At 44.7% G+C, this 20,020-nt stretch overlaps 1 protein-coding gene across 6 annotated transcripts in view; it reads right to left on the reverse strand.

Annotated features, from left to right (window-relative positions):
- The window catches only part of LOC139752874 (cellular tumor antigen p53-like), an 81,580-nt gene that overhangs the window by 26,038 nt on the left and 35,522 nt on the right, over positions 1–20,020 (reverse strand). The window contains exon 1 of one of the 6 annotated variants that reach the window (XM_071668881.1): positions 1,522–1,670. The exons of 2 other annotated variants lie outside the window; for them this stretch is intronic. The gene's annotated coding sequence lies outside the window, so the exon portion shown is untranslated. Of the gene's footprint in view, positions 1–1,316; positions 1,419–1,521; positions 1,671–20,020 lie in introns of those variants that run through there. 3 more of the 6 variants (XM_071668886.1, XM_071668885.1, XM_071668884.1) reach the window with 3 other exon arrangements.

A 20,020-nucleotide genomic window follows, 5' to 3' on the forward strand; every position in this document is an offset into this window, starting at 1 on the left:
ATTATGCAACAAAAAAATTCAAAATCCGTGCAAACTCTAAAATACAGAAACACACACGCTCTCTTCTCTTAAGTTAAAATATGTAAATGTGAATATTTTTCTCTTCCATCTAATTAGTACCTATAATGATTATCAAAAATAGACATTTGGCAAAGAAATATAATAACATTTGCGGCAAGAGGTCTAAGCCACTCTCGTATTGCAATAGGGATCTCAGAAATCTGCAATACACTGCATTATGGTTATATATTCAAGACCGTGGCACCACTGAAACAAAATCTTACATTCCTGAAAGCAATTTAACCTAGAATCTGACATTTGTTTACTGTTCCTATGCAAAATGGTATGTTCTATGTACTGACATTTCTTTTTTATTTCTCATGCAGCATAGCAAATCTTGTGGAGTTGCATATTTGGTTAATTAGTTTTTTAGATCGTCTTTGTGTACAGATGGGAAAAAATTCATATATCAAAGTATTTCAACTAAAATGACTAGATCAGTATATATGTACTAAACAATTATCCCTCAACGCAAAAGTTTGAACACATTTCCTCCAGCTTAACGTTGTAGTCTACAAGATTTCACATGGGGAGAAAAACAGAAAAACCATCTAATTACTATTTTCTTAACTGACATCTGTCATTCCACTGTCTCATTGTATCTTTACATACCTTACAGTGACAAATAATGTATGAAGAACTGACCAAATAACTAATTGAACCATATGGCATCCATATATATCAGTTAAAGTCATAGTCTTAGTGACCTGAATGGAATGAAACTAGATATTAATTATCTTTAAATAAAAATTCTTTTGCAGTCAAACGTACTGAGCACATATAGTCTTTTCAATTTCCTATAAGAGTTAATCGCATATATATATATATATATATATATATATATATATATATATATATATATATATATATATATATAAAACACCCCCTACCCTGATAATATATGTGGGCGCTCACGTCTGATGTGGACACAACTAACATGGCAATGACGTTTAAGGTCAACTGGTATAGTAGAAGTTCGTGATGATATCAACCGAAACAAACACACTTTTCACTTACTGTACAAGACTGGAAACTTACAAGTGTGGATACCTATATGAAAGTTTTCACTAGAGTGTGAATACCTATAGGAAAGTCTTTACTGGCGTGTGAATACCCACAAGAAAGTTTTCATGTGGGACGACTACTACTCTTCCAAGTGCTTATTCCAGCCCACCATTCACATGTATCCTTATCTCTCCATCTGATCTGTACTATCCCCCACCCCTTTTTTATTTTCAATATCACGATATACATACACGGACCCATTACTGTGTTACCACCAATATATATACACCTGTTCCGAACCACTAACTGTTCTAAGACTGCACGCCACCTGGATACGTTCTGGATTTCCAAGCGCAACTGGCGTGCCCGAAAACGTATAGCCACCTTCATTATGTGGAAAAGTACCTCAACACACCATCCTCTTTCAATGCCACGTTGTATATAGTTAATGCTTACCTTAGTCAACTAATAAACACCCGAGCTGATTTACTAAATGCAGCCCGAGAAGCTGAAACCTTGAGTAAAGTCCCCACCAACAAACACTCCGTTGCACTTCTAAGTACTGAGTCTGACGTCACTTAGCAATGACGTAGCCAGCCCATCTATGCTCCATGCACGCTATTGGTTGAAGCGATGCATCACCAACTCCGCTGCCAAAGCTACAACTATTTGAAGTTTACTTTTACTTCTTCAGCTAAACTACCACTAAATGCTATACATACAGATTTACTGGCTATGTTTGGTATTACGGTTCTTGAGTCTTGTGTTCTGCAAAAGTAAAAAATACTGCTACTCTTCCCGGAAGAGGATCTCGCCCCCTACACTTGGCACCGGCGGTCTTGTTTACAAGGTATGCTAATCTTACCCGCGCGCATTACAATTTGTACTTTAAACAGTTAACAAAGTTACTGCAAATCCTATATCACAAACGACATAAAGTAGTCTTTCAAAATGTGGAAGTAAGTCTAACTTTTCAATATATTCAAGGGAAAAATTATAAAATGGGTGGAGAAATACTGCCGGTTCTAGTGATGCCACTTCAACATTAATAATTAATATGTTATGAGGCACAGCAAAAAAGTGGCTCAATTACCTTTCCTGTTTATGGTCATTAAAAGTGATTATATAAAAATATATGGCATCTATTCTTCAGTTTTTTCGGTCACAAAAATAACTTTTCCACCTCAGGTATTTCAAGTTATTTATACCATATCTATGGATTACTTTTGTAAACTCAATAATAATAATTTATGGATTACTTTTGTACTCAATAATAATTTCCGATAAAGCTGGCCAAACTCCTTGAGCGATGAAGAGTAAATTAAATTAAGCCTCTTGACTTTGAATAACCAACTAAAAACTTGCAACGGATAAACTGTGACATTATGTGGGCGACATTCGAAAACTCATGGCATTCAGTAACTGGATGAATGAGACTCATGTTGCACTTACATGATTTTCTCATAATTAAAGTACACCATTCTAAAGCCCCAACAACCCTTGCCCTAAAATCTACAATACCTGCTCCAGCCAAACTTGCCTCGTCTACAAACGCAATAAATTATATCAATGTTTCTGGCATCCTCATGAACGGCTAGTTGCAGAATGTCACCACCACTCTCTAGCTCTTTCTCATGGCTTTGTCCATTACACTCGTACGATTACTTGTCCCATAATATCCAACGAATATAAGCATACCATGTTTAATTTCCTGGTCTCTCATTATATAAACACTGAAATCTGACTGATCATTTCATGGAGAAATGACACGCAACATAATCTATTCCTATGGGACTCGTGTGGTTGATAAAAGGGGGACTATACACATTACGATAGAGGGGATGGGACGGGTTTCTCATTCCACCCATGCTCGCCTCATATGACAGCGCGCTACGTCATCCAACCCACACAAACACACACTGTACAAATCCCGTCTTTCCTACTGTTGCCGTAGATCTACCACTGGCTGAATAAAGCGGCGGCAGCCCTCCCCTCACATGACCACAGACTGCTTCGTCACTTCACAAACATTCCTACACTTGACAAAGCCAGCCGCCTGGGACTGCAGAAATTACACACACACACACACACACACACACACACACACACACACATATATATATATATATATATATATATATATATATATATATATATATATATATATATATATATATATATATATATTTCACGTCTACTTCCCGCATGAGCGAGGAGCGTCCACACACACACACACACACACACATATGGGAATGGATCACAATTTTGCCAGCAGCCAGTGAAAGAGGTCATTAAATATCGCCCAGGCCCTTTTCTGAGAATGGTCCTGAGGTGATACTAATATTCATTTACTTATCTTTATCATTTATACATTAACTCAGGACCAATTTCTACGTACGAGTCCTGGTGTTACCTAGTGTCAAGGAAATGTCCTTGGAGTAAAGAGTGTGTTAGAGAGTGCAAGGAAGTAAATTCTAAGACTGATGTGGATAAAAATGAAAGTTGATAGAGACAGATGGGTGATGATTATTAGTCCTTATGCACCTGGCAATGTGAAGAAAGATCATGAGAGGCAAGTGTTTTGAGAGTAGCTGAGTGAGTGTGTCTACAGTTTTGATGTAGGAGACCGGGTGTTAGTGATGGGTGATTTGAATGCGAAGGTAGGTAATACGATGCTTGATGGTATAATTGGGGGGCATGGGGTATTTAGCATTATGAATTGTGAACACCTGGCTTAAAAGGAGGAATATACAGGAGTATAAGAGTATAAGAGAAATGGTTACCAGGCATTACTAGATTACATATCAATTGACACACTTGTAATACAGAGACTTCTGGATGTAGATGTGCTGTGAAAGGGCAGCTGGTGGGATGTTTGATTACTATCTTCCGAGGTCGAGGGTAAAGATTTGAAGAGGTTTCGGGAAAAGAGGAAACAACGTCGTAGAGAAGAGAGTGGTGAAAGTAAGAGAAGAAATACCAACAAAGATTGAGTGTAGAATGGCAAAATGCGAGAGTAAATGAAGCAAGGGGAGTGGGTGAGGAATGGGAAATATCTAGAGAGACAGTGATGGCACGTGCGAGAGATGCAAGTGGCACGCGAAAGGTGGGAGATGAGCAGATTTGAAAAGGCAGTGATTGGTGGATGGGTGGAATGATGAAGTAAAGTTGTTAGTGAAAGAAAACGAGAGCCGTATGGGTGGTACTTACAAGGAAGACGTGCAAATTATTGGAAGAAAGCGTCAAGTCGAGGGAGGCGAAAGGGTTAAAACAGATGGCAAATGAAAGTTGGGGTAAGCGAGTACCAGTAAACCTCAGGGAGAACAGGATGTTTTGAAATGAGGTTAATAATGTGCGAAAAACAAGAGAACAAATAGGATCATCGGTGAAGGGGCAAAAGGGGAAGTGAGGAGATGGAACGATTATTTTGAAGGATTGCTGAATGTGTTTGATGGATGGCACATGTAGGGTGTTTGGGTCTGGGTGGTATGCGAAATGAGAGAGTCATGTAGAGTGATTTGGTGAAGATAATAGGTGGTAAAAGCCCTGTGCAAGATGAAATGTAACTAGACGGCTGGAGTGGGTGATATTGCAAATGAGCTTTTTAAGAATGCTATCTGTTGGTTGTGTGAGCCTGATGGGAAATGATCAGTGGAGACCCCGTTGCTCACCAACGTGAGACGAAGGGGATTCGATTTCATAGTATTCGAATAGTCATTTCCCTATTAGGGGCCGTCACACCCAAGCGGTTATGCTCCCGCCTGCCACGCAAGGGTCCCGTGTTCGATCCTGGCTGCTGGGGGTATGTTAGAGAGAGAGAGAGAGAGAGAGAGAGAGAGAGAGAGAGAGAGAGAGAGAGAGAGAGAGAGAGAGAGAGCAATAGGTGACTGGGCAACCTGGGCAGCAGCAGGTAGACTTTAGAAGGATATCACGTGATGAGGTCAGGAGAGCAAGCCTAGTGCATCAAGGTCACCGCGGCCAAACACTTGACCCCTCACCCCTTCACGCCTCGGTGACCTCACCAGCCACCATCCTCATCCTGGCCGCATCACTCACTATCTATCCTCATCCTGGCCGCATCACTCACTATCTATCCTCATCCTGGCCGCATCACTCACTATCTATCCTCATCCTGGCCGTATCACTCACTATCTATCCTCATCTCGGCACCATGACTAGAACAGCCGTAGTCACCTTCCATATCTTCATTCCGTTTCGGAGTATCAAAGGCATAAGCAGGAGCCAGGAAGACCTACAATATGAGTTATCATGCTACGTACCGGGGAAAATAACTGATGAAGGAGGAGATGAAGGAAGTAACACGTTCTATAAAGTGATAAATTAACGAGAGTCAACCAGTTGGTGTGTACAGACTTGGTCACGGTAAAACTGCAATCATTAAGTTCGAGCACAATTTTAAAACACACACAAAAGGACCAGTTCTCTTGTTCGTAAATTCTCAATTGAAATTGCACACCTAATTTCATATTCGAATATTCCTTACAATTTTCAATTTCTCAACCTGAGGGTGTTACGTAACAGGGATGTAAACTACTTACATTAAGGGAAACAAATAATACAAAAAGAAATACATTACAGGGAACAAAAAGTTACGTTATCACAACACACACACACACACACACACACACACACACACACACACACACACACCGAACAACACATGTTGGTAACAAAGGATCTAATGTCAATGTGTGTATTCCTATAATAACAACGAGCGGGAATCAATCTTCCTAGTAGGATTTCTCCAACAACCCAAGCCAAGTTGTTTTTTGCAGGCGTCACGTCAACATGTATGTGTCAAGTGCTCCCGAGCTGTTAACAGTTACCGAATTTCCTGGTGTAGATCATCCACAAGTTTAGCATTAACAAGTGCTGATCACGTCAGGATCTCCAAGAAATAATCATATTAGTAATAATAATAATAATAATAATAATAATAATAATAATAATAATAATAATAATATCCTTTACGAAGTTTGGTACGCAGCGTACACGGTGAGCAGTTCACTAACGCGAGTCAACCTGCTGAGGAGAGTACGGTCGGGAGAGCAGCCTAGCGATCCCTCCATCCCGGCAACAAGGGCCGGTAGACAAGCCGCCCCCCAACCCCGCTTCTGCCTCCCCACGCGTTAATCAACGACCAAGCCGTTACTAAGCCTTAAGCCAAGGGTGGTTAAGGCCCAAACTACCATCGCACACACGACAAGAGCGTCTGGAACACGTGTCATGTCAGGTTTGTCTAAAAGCGTCCGGTCAGCGTTACTATAAAAAAAAAATACTAAAGTCGTGATCATATTTTTTTCTTTTTCTTAAAACTTCTCTTTATCAATGTATCATTATTATTGCAATCATCATTACCATCAATATTATTATTATTATTATTATTATTATTATTATTATTATTATTATTATTACGACTTTTTACTGCAACTGACGGTGAAACAAATTTTCGCTAAATTCGTCCTGAAAAGCGTAAATCGCAATATAAAAAATATAGAGTACGTCTCCATGGGGGTTAACATCTTATACAGTACTCTTCCCACAGGCACCATCCCTTTGAACTCGTCCTCAAACTTCTCACAACTCTTCATTAAACTTTCTTTTACGTAAAAACACATGACCATAGCTGTAATATCAACCTTGCAGTTCTTAGACACTGTGTTCTATAATATTAACCTTGCAGTTCTTAGACACTGTGTTCTCTCTCTTTATTTAAAGGCGCGCTTACTTTATCTCCCGAGATATTGTGAAGCTTAGCCCGATACATCTACGGGAAACAAGTTGTAGCAGGTGCAATCATGCAACCATACGCACACAAACACCCTCAAACACTCAAGCGCGTACTCTTCACATCAATAAACGCGAGCGCATGACGCGCATACGCCTGTTCCCTAACGAACGCGCTGACATACGCACACAAACACCGTCACTCAAGTGCGTACTCATCACATCAATAAACGCGAGCGCATGATGCGCATACGCCTGTTCCCTAACGAACGCGCTGACATACGCACACAAACACCCTCAAACACTCAAGTGCGTACTCTTCACATCAATAAACGCGAGCGCATGATGCGCATACGCCTGTTCCCTAACGAGCGCACCATTTCTACGCTGACATACGGACAAACTCCCGCCACAGGGAGATGAGGTTAGGAAGGATGGAGTTTAAAAGCAGAGGCTACTGACGCTGGACCAATCATTCGATAGCGCAGGGGGAACACAGTAGGGGGGGTGGGTACACGAATCCCCGACCCCCCGAGGCTACGCCACACTGACGCCTTCAGCACAAAACCCGTCCGCCATATTGTTAAATAACACGCTCCAACATGTTTTTTACCTACCTCTCCCCATCTTTTTTTTTTATCCATTGCCAACATTAACACCATCATACACACGCTATTTCCCAATTCACAAATGATGTTAGTTAAAATTATAATTGGGCGGGTTTTGAAAGTCGACCTGGTAACTTCGGCCATGACCTCACTTGACCCCGGGTCAGCATCCAGCCCCCAGGCTTGCTTACACTTCGCTGTTCGCCATAAATCACAGACACACATATCTAAGCAAACTTTATTGAGGGGGGAAAAAATACATCTGATTATTTTCCTGTTTTCACAATGTAATAACACATTAGGGCATTTTATAATATATCTTGATTCTATCACTTTGAAATAACCTTTCAACAGTCGACCTAACAAATATCACATTAACACACACACAATATTATATATATCTTTTCTTTCTTTCAAACTATTCGCCATTTCCCGCATTAGCGAGGTAGCATTAAGAACAGAGGACTGGGCCTTTGAGGGAATATCCTCACCTGGCCCTCTTCTCTGTTCCTTCTTTTGGAAAATTAAAAAAAAAAAAAAAAAAACGAGAGGGGAGGATTTCCAGCCCCCCGCTCCCTCCCCTTTAGTCGCCTTCTACGACACGCAGGGAATACGTGGGAAGTATTCTTTCTCCCCTATCCTCAGGGATATATATATATATATATATATATATATATATATATATATATATATATATATATATATATATATATATCCTGCAACAAGGGAGCTATCATAAGCACAGGTGCTTATAATCCAGAACAAACGTCACGGGAGAAAAAAAAAATAATATTCTATTCTGTGACAACACAGTCTCTCAGGGAAAGACAGCAGGAATAAAGTCATGTGTGCGCGCAGCCCATGTTATTATGTTCAAACAAATAATTCCACGTTACCGAGACGAACGTTTAAAGTCGCCACATCTTTCTCTTAATGCCAGGACCTTCACATCTCCCCAGGCAGTCCACTCTGATCAGGAAATCATCGAACAGGCTACCGGATAATAGTTAGCAAATGTCATCAGTACATAACCTGGCCCGGATTAGTAAACAACATGAGCGAAGTTGTCAGTAGCCTATCACGAACTTAGATTTACAGACGTCCGGCAGTTTCCTACACAATAGGCTTAATTCCTGTGAGGACAAAAGTCACATCTTAATCATTTATTATGAATATCATGACCGAATACTACGATTTTCACCATCATCCCTCACCGCAAGTGGTGATGTACTGAGAACCTGCAGACACCAAAAAACACACGGAAGAACAACTTCCCTATAGTTCACCAACGTGTGTAACACACCTCCTTAAGACATACAGGAGAATACCCAAAATAACCAGCGAGATACGTGTTTAAATAAACCACATACAGAGCAAGTTCATATCTCTCCCAGCCAACCATGTGGGAGGAGTGAGCAGCGTGGCTGGAGCCACCCGCAACCGCCCAGGGGTGTATATAATTAGCGCATCAAAAACGAGTCTTCCAGAAAAAGAAAATCCCAGAGACATTCATCGCCTAGTTACATTAGCTATTTAACTATCTCTTCCATTTCAGAACTACACCTTCCCCTTGCCCTATCCCATCTTCTCTCCGACCCCCCCGGTCAAAAAATGAAGAAAACTAAAATTGCTAACAAACCTAGTCATTCCCTACCCTTACATCCGTTGAGCACGACCCTTCAGCTGGACGACACGACCCTTCGAGCACCACGGGTCGACCACTGGGATTAGCAGCGTGACCTCTAACCTGACCATAGCTTATTCTGGCCAAACCCTAGGTCACCAAACCCACAGGTCGTACCCAAGCGCCCTTAAAGGAGTAAACAAAAAAGGAAAAAAGAATAACTACACTTAAAATCTACTCGACGAGTGTATTAACTTTAAAATCAATAATCAAAGCACATATCAACTTTTCCTATGTTAGATGAGACGGCACGGGTAAATGAATAACCATTTCATCGAACCCCCTATGGAAGGAGGATTAACAGCTAGGTTGTACGTGGACCGAGTGACACTCGACTCAGGGCGGCCCAGCAATGCGTCACACGGTCAGCGTTGCTAACAACCGCTACAACACCACGGAGGTGTACGGTAAGTCGACAACAACCTACCATGACGTATTACCATACAATGCAATGTTACCATAAACTACCTTACCCAACCACCATGAAATCCTGCCACCCTACCACAAAATATTAGCATACTCAACCATGAAAATATCAACATGAACTATCGTCTCCTTCCATGAGATATAACCAACCACTCCTAAACTCCCATGAAATATCACTGACAGTGCCTAACCTACTCAGAAATCAACCAAACCACGAAGTTAATCTCAAACTAGCCATCAAAAGTCTACAGAACCTAATTCTCCGCATGTCGAACGTAATCAAATTACCGCATCAAATTAACAAACTAAACACTTTACCACAATGCCTTTTTACCACAAAGCCTAGTCACAAACTCTTAGCCGACAAAATAAACCTAACCAAGGCTAAATGATCACCCAGCCTAGTTGTAAACCAATGAAAGGACAAACTAAACCATAATCAACCCCTAAATATAACCATAGCAAATCAGAACGATTACCAGCATTAGTTGAAGCCTATCAATACACAGACCTTTAACCACAAGCTACCGTGAGAATGCACGGTCAACTCCCAAGCCAATAATTACCGGGTATCGTGTGCATGACCTCTGAGCTACCTGGCGACTCATGCAGCCAACCCTGGGCTATTATGTACACATCTTGTGACACAAGATAACGGAAAATGTCGTCGAGAATGTTCCCCACACGGGACTGTGCCCTCGCGGGCCATCGCCAGCACCATGTGCTTAGCATCCGCTTCCACCGGACACACACCCTCCCTGCCTCCGCCCGCACACCAAACTAAAGGCCACAGGAGTGCCTTGCCTAAGGTCACGCTTGTTATCATATATATATATATATATATATATATATATATATATATATATATATATATATATATTTTTTTTTATTATACTTTGTCGCTGTCTCCCGCGTTTGCGAGGTAGCGCAAGGAAACAGACGAAAGAAATGGCCCTACCCCCCCCCCCCCCCATACACATGTATATACATACGTCCACACACGCAAATATACATACCTACACAGCTTTCCATGGTTTACCCCAGACGCTTCACATGCCTTGATTCAATCCACTGACAGCACGTCAACCCCGGTATACCACATCGCTCCAATTCACTCTATTCCTTGCCCTCCTTTCACCCTCCTGCATGTTCAGGCCCCGATCACACAAAATCTTTTTCACCTCATCTTTCCACCTCCAATTTGGTCTCCCTCTTCTCCTCGTTCCCTCCACCTCCGACACATATATCCTCTTGGTCAATCTTTCCTCACTCATTCTCTCCATGTGCCCAAACCACTTCAAAACACCCTCTTCTGCTCTCTCAACCACGCTCTTTTTATTTCCACACATCTCTCTTACCCTTACGTTACTCACTCGATCAAACCACCTCACACCACACATTGTCCTCAAACATCTCATTTCCAGCACATCCATCCTCCTGCGCACAACTCTATCCATAGCCCACGCCTCGCAACCATACAACATTGTTGGAACCACTATTCCTTCAAACATACCCATTTTTGCTTTCCGAGATAATGTTCTCGACTTCCACACATTCTTCAAGGCCCCCAGAATTTTCGCCCCCTCCCCCACCCTATGATCCACTTCCGCTTCCATGGTTCCATCCGCTGCCAGATCCACTCCCAGATATCTAAAACACTTCACTTCCTCCAGTTTTTCTCCATTCAAACTCACCTCCCATTTGACTTGACCCTCAACCCTACTGTACCTAATAACCTTGCTCTTATTCACATTTACTCTTAACTTTCTTCTTCCACACACTTTACCAAACTCAGTCACCAGCTTCTGCAGTTTCTCACATGAATCAGCCACCAGCGCTGTATCATCAGCGAACAACAAATGACTCACTTCCCAAGCTCTCTCATCCCCAACAGACTTCATACTTGCCCCTCTTTCCAAAACTCTTGCATTTACCTCCCTAACAACCCCATCCATAAACAAATTAAACAACCATGGAGACATCACACATCAATTCGAGTACATAGTATTCGAATAGTCATTTTCCTATAAGGGGCGATCATAGCCTAGCGGTAGCGCTCCCGCATGTTGCTCAGGGGTCCCGGGTTCGATCTTGGCTGTTGGAGGTTTGTATGTTCTAGGAAGGTGCGCGTTCATATGCACTTTATTTATATATATATATATATATATATATATATATATATATATATATATATATATATATATATATATATACACAAAGCAAAAATAAAATACACAAAAGAATATATTTATACTCTCTCTCTCTCTCTCTCTCTCTCTCTCTCTCTCTCTCTCTCTCTCTCTCTCTCTCTCTCTCAATCGCCGTTTCCCGCGTTAGCGAGGAAGCGCCAGAGACAGACGAAGAACGGCCACACATCCATTATCTAGGTCTCGCACGTAAAGCACCGAAACCACAGCTCCCTAGCCACAACCAAATCCCCAAATATCTTTTTATGATCTACCAGGACGCTTTCAAGAAATATTTACAACCTCCTTCCCCTAAGTCCCATAAAGCACGAGCCTCCCTCACGACTAAACGACGTAGGGAATACAATATCCGTCAGCACGATCCGAGAACAGTACGTCTCAAATGACCAACTGTATAAAGCGGATATGAAACCTTGTGCGACCCGCAGCATAGGCGGCCTTTACACGCAAGGGAGGTGGTGGTGTGATCTCCGGCTCCAGGGGAAGAGGAGGAGGAGGCGGAGGAGGAGGAGGAGGCGGTGTTCCCATCCTCTTAACACAGGTTAAGAACCGACCTCCTCCTATATGACCCGCAGGGCGGGAGAGGCCCACTGACACCATCGACTTAAAGCCAGGCATTACGAATCCTGGGGGTCAGTAGTTGTTATCTCGTCATGGCTGTCAACCATCCATTTGGTTAACCCAAGATCAACCTCTCATATCATCCCACAGGCGGCCCTCCCCGCCCCCCGCCCTACCACCACTCGCATCACCCTGGTGTGTGTTTGACTAGGTTTTGCAAGAGACCCCCTAATACCAAAGTCTCTGTTGTGAAAATATTGGATCGGATGGCGAGCAAGTGTGAACGAAGTCCCGCCATCCCGGGAGCTAACGAGGCGTGAGAGAGTAACACAAATGTAACAGGATCCACACCTCGGAGATAAGACCAGCGTGGTGGTGGTGGTGGTGGTGGTGGTGAGGGGCAGATAGTGGTGGTCAGCCGGGTCAGCCAACCAAGCCCCCCTCCCTCATCATCTACGACACCAAACAAACAAGAAGCCTACCCATCTTTGCACCTACCAACCCACCAACCTGCCAACATCTACACCTACCAACCCACCAACCTGCCAACATCTACACCTACCAACCCACCAACCTGCCAACATCTACACCTACCAACCCACCAACATGCTAACATCTACACCTACCAACCCGCCAACATCTACACCTACCAATGCACCAACCTGCCAACATCTACACCTACCAATCCACCTACCAACCTGCCAACATCTACACCTACCAACCCACCAACCTGCCAACATCTACACCCCCCAACCTGCCAACCTCTACACTCACCAACTCATCAACTTGCCCATTTCTCTACACCCACCAACCCACCAACCTGCCCACGTCGCTACACCTACCAAACTCTGCACCTTTCAACCCAAAAACGTGTCGACCTTTGCACATACCAACCTGCCACCCACACAGACTTCATCACCCACCAATGGCAACCTCCATCACTTCAATCTAGGCCGTCGTCAATCCACACCCTCGCCAAAACCTCACATTGTCTAAATTAAAGTAATAAATAGCGTCTGCGACTCAGATATACACAAGCACAATACGTACGACCGGCTGTCTGAGGGTGTGGAACATGGCCTGGCTGGGATGTTGCCTTCTGTGCGCTGCTTGCCGCTGCTGGAGACCTCATGATTCTCTCTAGGGGGAAATACCCCCCACCTTCTACAGCGAAACTTAAAGAGAACTAAATCACCTGTGGCAGTATCCAGTGTTGTACAAACAATAACAAGAATTCATGAAGCCACTGTGGCACTTTTACCACAACGAACGTAAAAAGTGTGGGCGGCGATGGAGAGGAAGTGGTCGCGCCGGAGGACAGTGGGGGCCGCCCCACCCAACCCCAGAGGACAGGGGGGGTGCCCCACCCGATCCCCAGAGGACAGTGGGGCCGCCCCACCCGATCCCTTCACAGTCTCCCTCACAGACATCTTCTAATAAGGTTAAACTCCAGACAATTAATTCACTCCATCTCATCTCAATTTTACGACCAGCATACCCATTTCAACATCTTAGTAAATCATATTTCGACAGCAAATGCAAGTTCAGACGGAGCCTTTTTTTTCGTCGGGGTGGAGAGGGGGGGTGGAATAATTAACACAAAACAGGTAATTAAAACACCAACAAAGTCCACGAACTCACTTCAATCCTGCCCCTATACTTGATGCGTTGGGATAGGCAAGTGGCGTTGTGTGGACATGGAGTGAGGGAGACAGTGGGTGACCTTGAGTCCAGCCAGCAGATTCCCCCTGCACCGTCAGGAGTAACCCGACCCCCTCACAGCTGTCAAGTGGCCCTATGTTTACCCCTCGAACACCAGCATGAGGAACTCCAAGAGGAACTACTCTTGCTTAAAACGTCATCCTCTTCGACCACATTCCTATCCTCCGTCCAAACCCCTGCATGAAAGCTAAAAGGACATGCTTGGATCCTTCTCAACAGACACTGCAAACGTTAGACCCATATCTAACAGTACCACACTCTAGCAGCTTTAGAAAACCCGACACATCTGCAGTCAACCTCATCTGCCAACTTCGCCATCAGCATTCATCACAATCTTTATTTCCGTACCCACGCAACAGGTAGTCCCTGTCATTTTTCTCCACCTCAAACTTGTATTCCCTACCTGCGTTGCCCTGGCATTTCCCCTTCCCTTACTCCCTACATAAACCCATCCGTACGGCTTGATTCACAAGATTTCATTCATCCAAGCGTACATGAAGAAAGCGTTTCTATGGTAACGTGGGTGAAGGGCACAATAATCTGGGGTTAGGTGCGGGCAAACACAGATCGTGCAGTGGGGAGGTAAGTGACGTCAATACTGAAGGGCGGCAGGTGGGACCAAGCGGGTCTAAGGATCCAGAAGGTCCTTGTCCACTTCGAAAGGGAACAAAGGCGTCGAGGACTCTGGTATAGTACGCAGTAGGCGCAACGCAAGATGCATGCATCTAGAGTATCACTGGACATTCACACACAAGAATGACTGGCATGTCCACGATATATTCACCAAAGTATCCTACACCTAAAACCCCTCTTAACCTGGCAGTAGGATCGAAACCCGTGCGCAGTCGTGCCACGGTATCTTGGTAGCACGAGATCTTATCTCCGATCATTCTCTTATGACATCGTACTATCTCTGAGCCCGATAAGACTCATGATATCAGATGTCGTATCTCCAGCCACTGGAAATTTCATGTCCTCTTTACACCGCTTCACCAAAGCCCTCGGTGAATGGTGAGCCGGCAGCACTCCCGCGCTGGTGTCGACTCCTACAATGATAGACTTGAGACTTTCATGTCTTCTAGGCTCTGAAAACACACTTAAGAGGAGGAAAAAGAAGCTTTATGGGTGCTGGATAGGTCAGGGGAAGGCCGTAACTCAACCTACGTGCACAACCGTGCACCATTATGCCGTGCCCTCTCGGACGTCAAGGGACAATGGTCTGCCGGACGGCATAAGGCCATGCTCGACCGGAACTCAGGGGACTTGCTCTCCTAGATGGCATACAGCCAAGCTCTGCCGGTTGTCCTAAAGACATATTCTACCTGTCACACAGCCCATGCTCTGCCGGTTGTCCTAAAGACATATTCTACCTGTCACAAAGCCAAACTCTAGTGGATGTCACAAAGACGTATTCTACTTGACATAAAGACATTCTCTCCCAGATGTCCTAAAGACTTGCTTTAACGTACGTCATAAAGACATACTCAATTGGATACCAAGAAGCCATGGTGTACTGGAAAGCAGATTTGGGTTCAACCTTACTAAAAGCGAAAGATAGCATTATATACGCTCCTGGTGGCAGCAGTCATGAAGGGGGTGGTCATGACCGGCTGAGGGTGGAGAAGTATTTACCGGCAATTCCCACAGAACAAAAACCGCGCGCGCGCCTACCCGCCAAACTGAACGAAAACAAGTCAAAGACAAGAACACGCTCGCTCCGAGGAGAAGGGCAGAGCGTCGCGTCGGCTGCTGGCTGTTGTCATGACGCAGAGCCAGCCGGTCATGCACCTGCCTGACCCCGCAACCTCTCAACACCCCGCGCCATCACCACCATGTCTCTCTCGTTCACCTTGACCCCCAACAGCACCGCACGACCCTAGGCCACCAATACCTTAAGGGTCGTGCTACCATGTTCAGTAAGTCTATTTAATTCTACAGTAACTTACAAAACTTGTTATTTACATAAACAGTAAATAAGAACATTACACGTTAACCATTCAACCTCTATGCATCCTAGGATTCGAGCCCGGGTCAAATACTCGACTGCTGGGGAGTAGTGTAAACCATTCATCCTCAATGCGTCCCAGGATTCGAACCCGGGTCAAATACTCGACTGTTAAGGAGTGGTGTAAACCATTCAACCCCTATGCGTCCCAGGATTCGAACTCGGGTCAAATACTAGACGTTCGATGAGTGGTTACATTCCACGACCGTCAAGTAAAATCGCCGATCGTCGAGTGTGTGACCCAGCTTTGAATCCTCGGGGCGCATGGAGGTGAACAGGAAACACATGCTTCACGTGACAGTACAAGCAAGAGATTTATGAGCCATATATATATATATATATATATATATATATATATATATATATATATATATATATATATATATACACACACACATATATAGTCACTGCCACACACAACACTGTTAAAGAACCTCTCAACACTTGTGACGATACGATAGACAGGGGACCGGACGTAAACAGAGGCCCGTCCAACTTAGAACCTCTCGCTCCGTTCAAGATACGAGGGATCCACAAGTCGGGCAGTTATACTGAACAGCATCCAACTCCGGCACGAACCTACGTACCTGACCACCAACAATGAACAGTCCCAATATTAATATCATCATATTATCATAAATGTGACTTTTTTTTTTATTTCTCAGAAAGTTTAGTCCATCAATTTCCCTCCGCTAAAAATTTCTACACAGACTATTCATCCAAGTCGTAAATCTATAAAAGTATGCCTGATCAAACATTATCATGACTGGCAACGCATCAGTCTAACTAACCAAACATTAACATAAGTTCCGTAAAGTACCAGCTTAAAAAAAAAAAAAATGGCACACCATCAACAAGAGGGGCAAAGTAATCGGCCCAACACATTATTATGATCTTGAAGAGCTACAGTGTGTGTCGAGCCATCAGGTCGGATGAACCATAGCAACACGACAGATGGAAAAAAAAATAAACAAGCCCCCCCCCCCCCCCCCCCGTCATAACATGTCACACCCCGAGTGGCTGAGGGAGGGGCGGGCAATGGCTGAGGTACGGTAGATAATGGAGGATTACCTACCAACCAAATACGTGCACCTACGATAGTATTTTGCCGAGAGAGAGAGAGAGAGAGAGAGAGAGAGAGAGAGAGGGGGGGGGGGGCTATGACGAAGGAGATTCGGTGAAAGATAACATCACCATACCCTCAGTAATTACACACACACACCACCATCCAGTTTCCAACAACAATTCCTTAACGAGGGCGGACGACACACCCCCATAATTTTACCCAAATAAACAAAAGCAGGGTATCATTACCAAGACAAGAAGTGGAGACACCCACCTCATCATTTCATATCAGAATCCCCTTCACAACAAAAAGAAAAAATAGCGTTTACGCTTTAAAATCATACTCATATAACTTTGGTAAGCAGATAATTCTGTGTGAGTGGCGGCGTGCGAGGGGTTGCGGAGTGGGTCAGTGTGGCGGAGCGCAACAGGTGCGACGGCGACTCGGTCTGGAAAATGGGTGACTCACATGCTCCCAGCGATGCCGCTGGTGGGCATCACCGTCTCTGAATTTATAACCCCTCGCGCCTGAGGCAACAATACACCTCCACAGTCAGACAACCCGAAATGTCCATACCCAAGGGCTGTATCGTTGCACTCGACATTTTTCCTCCGACACCGACTGTGACTGAGGGAACGAACGTTAAATCCCCGACGCACCTGCCCTAAGAGGACCCAGAAGGATTCCTCACCATCAGTCCTTAAGTCCTGCGTAGGGTCTGCGGCTGACGTCGAGCGACTGCAGAAACCAAGAGAACCTTGTGAGCAGAGCAGATGGCTGGCTGGTGGGTGTGCAAGGCAGCCAGCACGTAGCCAGGCGCTGGTGTCACCAGTGGTCACATTGGGTATGAGATGCAGGAACAATGGCGGCCATGGAGAGGGTAGGAGGAGGTGGGTGGTTGGGCTGGACCACGTGGCGCTCGGCGTACCAGACCGCCATCTTCTGATCCTGCAACATGTTGCGACATGACCCCCACCCCTAAACCTCCCTACCACTGACGCCTCTAGCAATACCCACCCACTCTTGCACCCCAACGCCCACATCACCCAGCTCCGCCACACTACAACCCACACACAAACATGACACCCACGCTTCTCCCTTAACTTTTATCCCACCCACACCACCACCTTAACGCCGCTCACACTATCTTTACGCCCCTCCCCTCCACACTAACTCCCACATGAACTTCACGCCCATCCCGCCCACACAACGCCCTCAACACCCACCCTATTCACACTCAAATCCTCGTCCTGCTATAGTCATTATGCTATTATACATCCTATGCCACAATACCTACACCTTTCCCCGGCGCTCAACCTGACCCACTCCCTCACTTAGTAACCAGTACCGAAAGTAGGGAAAAACTTCACTTTGGGAGGACAATAAAGCCACCGCTGACAGCATCACTACAGAAATGGGAGTATATTATATCTCATCATGAATCTTCAGAACAATAACTATACTGAAAGCAAAAAAAAAAAAAAAAAACTACACACATTCAGTAATGCACTAAGAATATCAGGTGCTGTACTCCCAGTGTGTCATGGAGTCAGCTTAGCGAGGTGGGCCGCCAGCCGTGCGCTCAACCGTCGCCTGTGATTATCGGCCAGAAGGGGGAGGGGGGAGTGTTGTGGTGGTGTGAGGGAGGGCGAGTGTTGTGGTGGTGTGAGGGGAGGGGGGGTTTAGTCATGACTCCACATCCTCTACACTAACCCACCCCACCCCCTTCGACCATGCCCCACAGCATGACAGATACGACAGCCTCGGCCCTCACTCGCCACTCATCATGCTGCCAGGGATATAAACAACCCTGCGCTACAATGTATACACTTCCAATTCCCTCGATAGGTCACGGCTTCCCGGCAACCGTATTAGGTACTCTGTAATATTTGACGCTAATCTTTTTCTTTCATATTCATAAAACATAATACATAACAAAATAGGATCCTAGCTGTTGGAGGTTTGTATGTGGTACTGCGCGTTCACAATGCATCATATATATATATATATATATATATATATATATATATATATATATATATATATATATATATATATATATAGACCTTTTATGGGAGGAAAGGGCCTCATGCTAATAAATAAAATACAAAATTCAAATCTACTGAAATGAGCTGCAATGGAATGGACAAGAGCTTCGGATAGCAACATGGGAAGAGAAATACAAAAATCATACGTCAGTCAGTTCTGTGGTTGCTGATGACTACTTCAAGACCGTCAACACAGCGTACGGGAGAGTGTGTGGCCAGCCATGCGGTACTAAAGGATAATTGAGTCAAGTATATTGGGGGAACCGCACCAAGACGCCTGCCCTGCACTGCCCCTTGTACCGCGCGGTGGGCTTGACCTTGACCACCACAACACACGCTAAACTCTCCAGCCAACGGGGAGCGTGCCTACCAGCACCACACTAAACCTCCCGCCCACCCCCGCCCCTAAACCCCCATGGCCCGGGTCTCTCCTACACTATTAATACAGCCTAGCAACACCGCACACCTCTCGTGAGCGCCAGTGTAGGGCTACAGACTGCAGGATGGGAGGGGGAAGATAAATCCACGCCTCCCACCGGGAGTCTAACCGGACATACTGACTGGCCCAGGATAAAGGCTCACCCATTCAACACAAACAAAAGCTATTAAAGCCTTTATCGTTAACTGGCTTTCGTTATCTTTGCACACCAGCAACACCAAGACGACACACTACTTCCTCCTTGCCTTCAACAACGAAACAAGTCTCCGTGCGGCCTTTGATTTCGGTGTGAGTTACTCATTCCATATATACACATAAAAACAAGTTCCACGCTGCTCTACCTCAAAGCAGACATGGCAACCTCCAGCAGTCAATGCAGTGCGGGTTTTTTTTTTTTCCAATCCCTGATAGACAACTAGATTCCTTGCCACGCCTACGAGA

The sequence above is a fragment of the Panulirus ornatus genome, chromosome 13 (assembly GCF_036320965.1).
Source record: "Panulirus ornatus isolate Po-2019 chromosome 13, ASM3632096v1, whole genome shotgun sequence".
Lineage (NCBI taxonomy): Eukaryota > Metazoa > Arthropoda > Malacostraca > Decapoda > Palinuridae > Panulirus > Panulirus ornatus.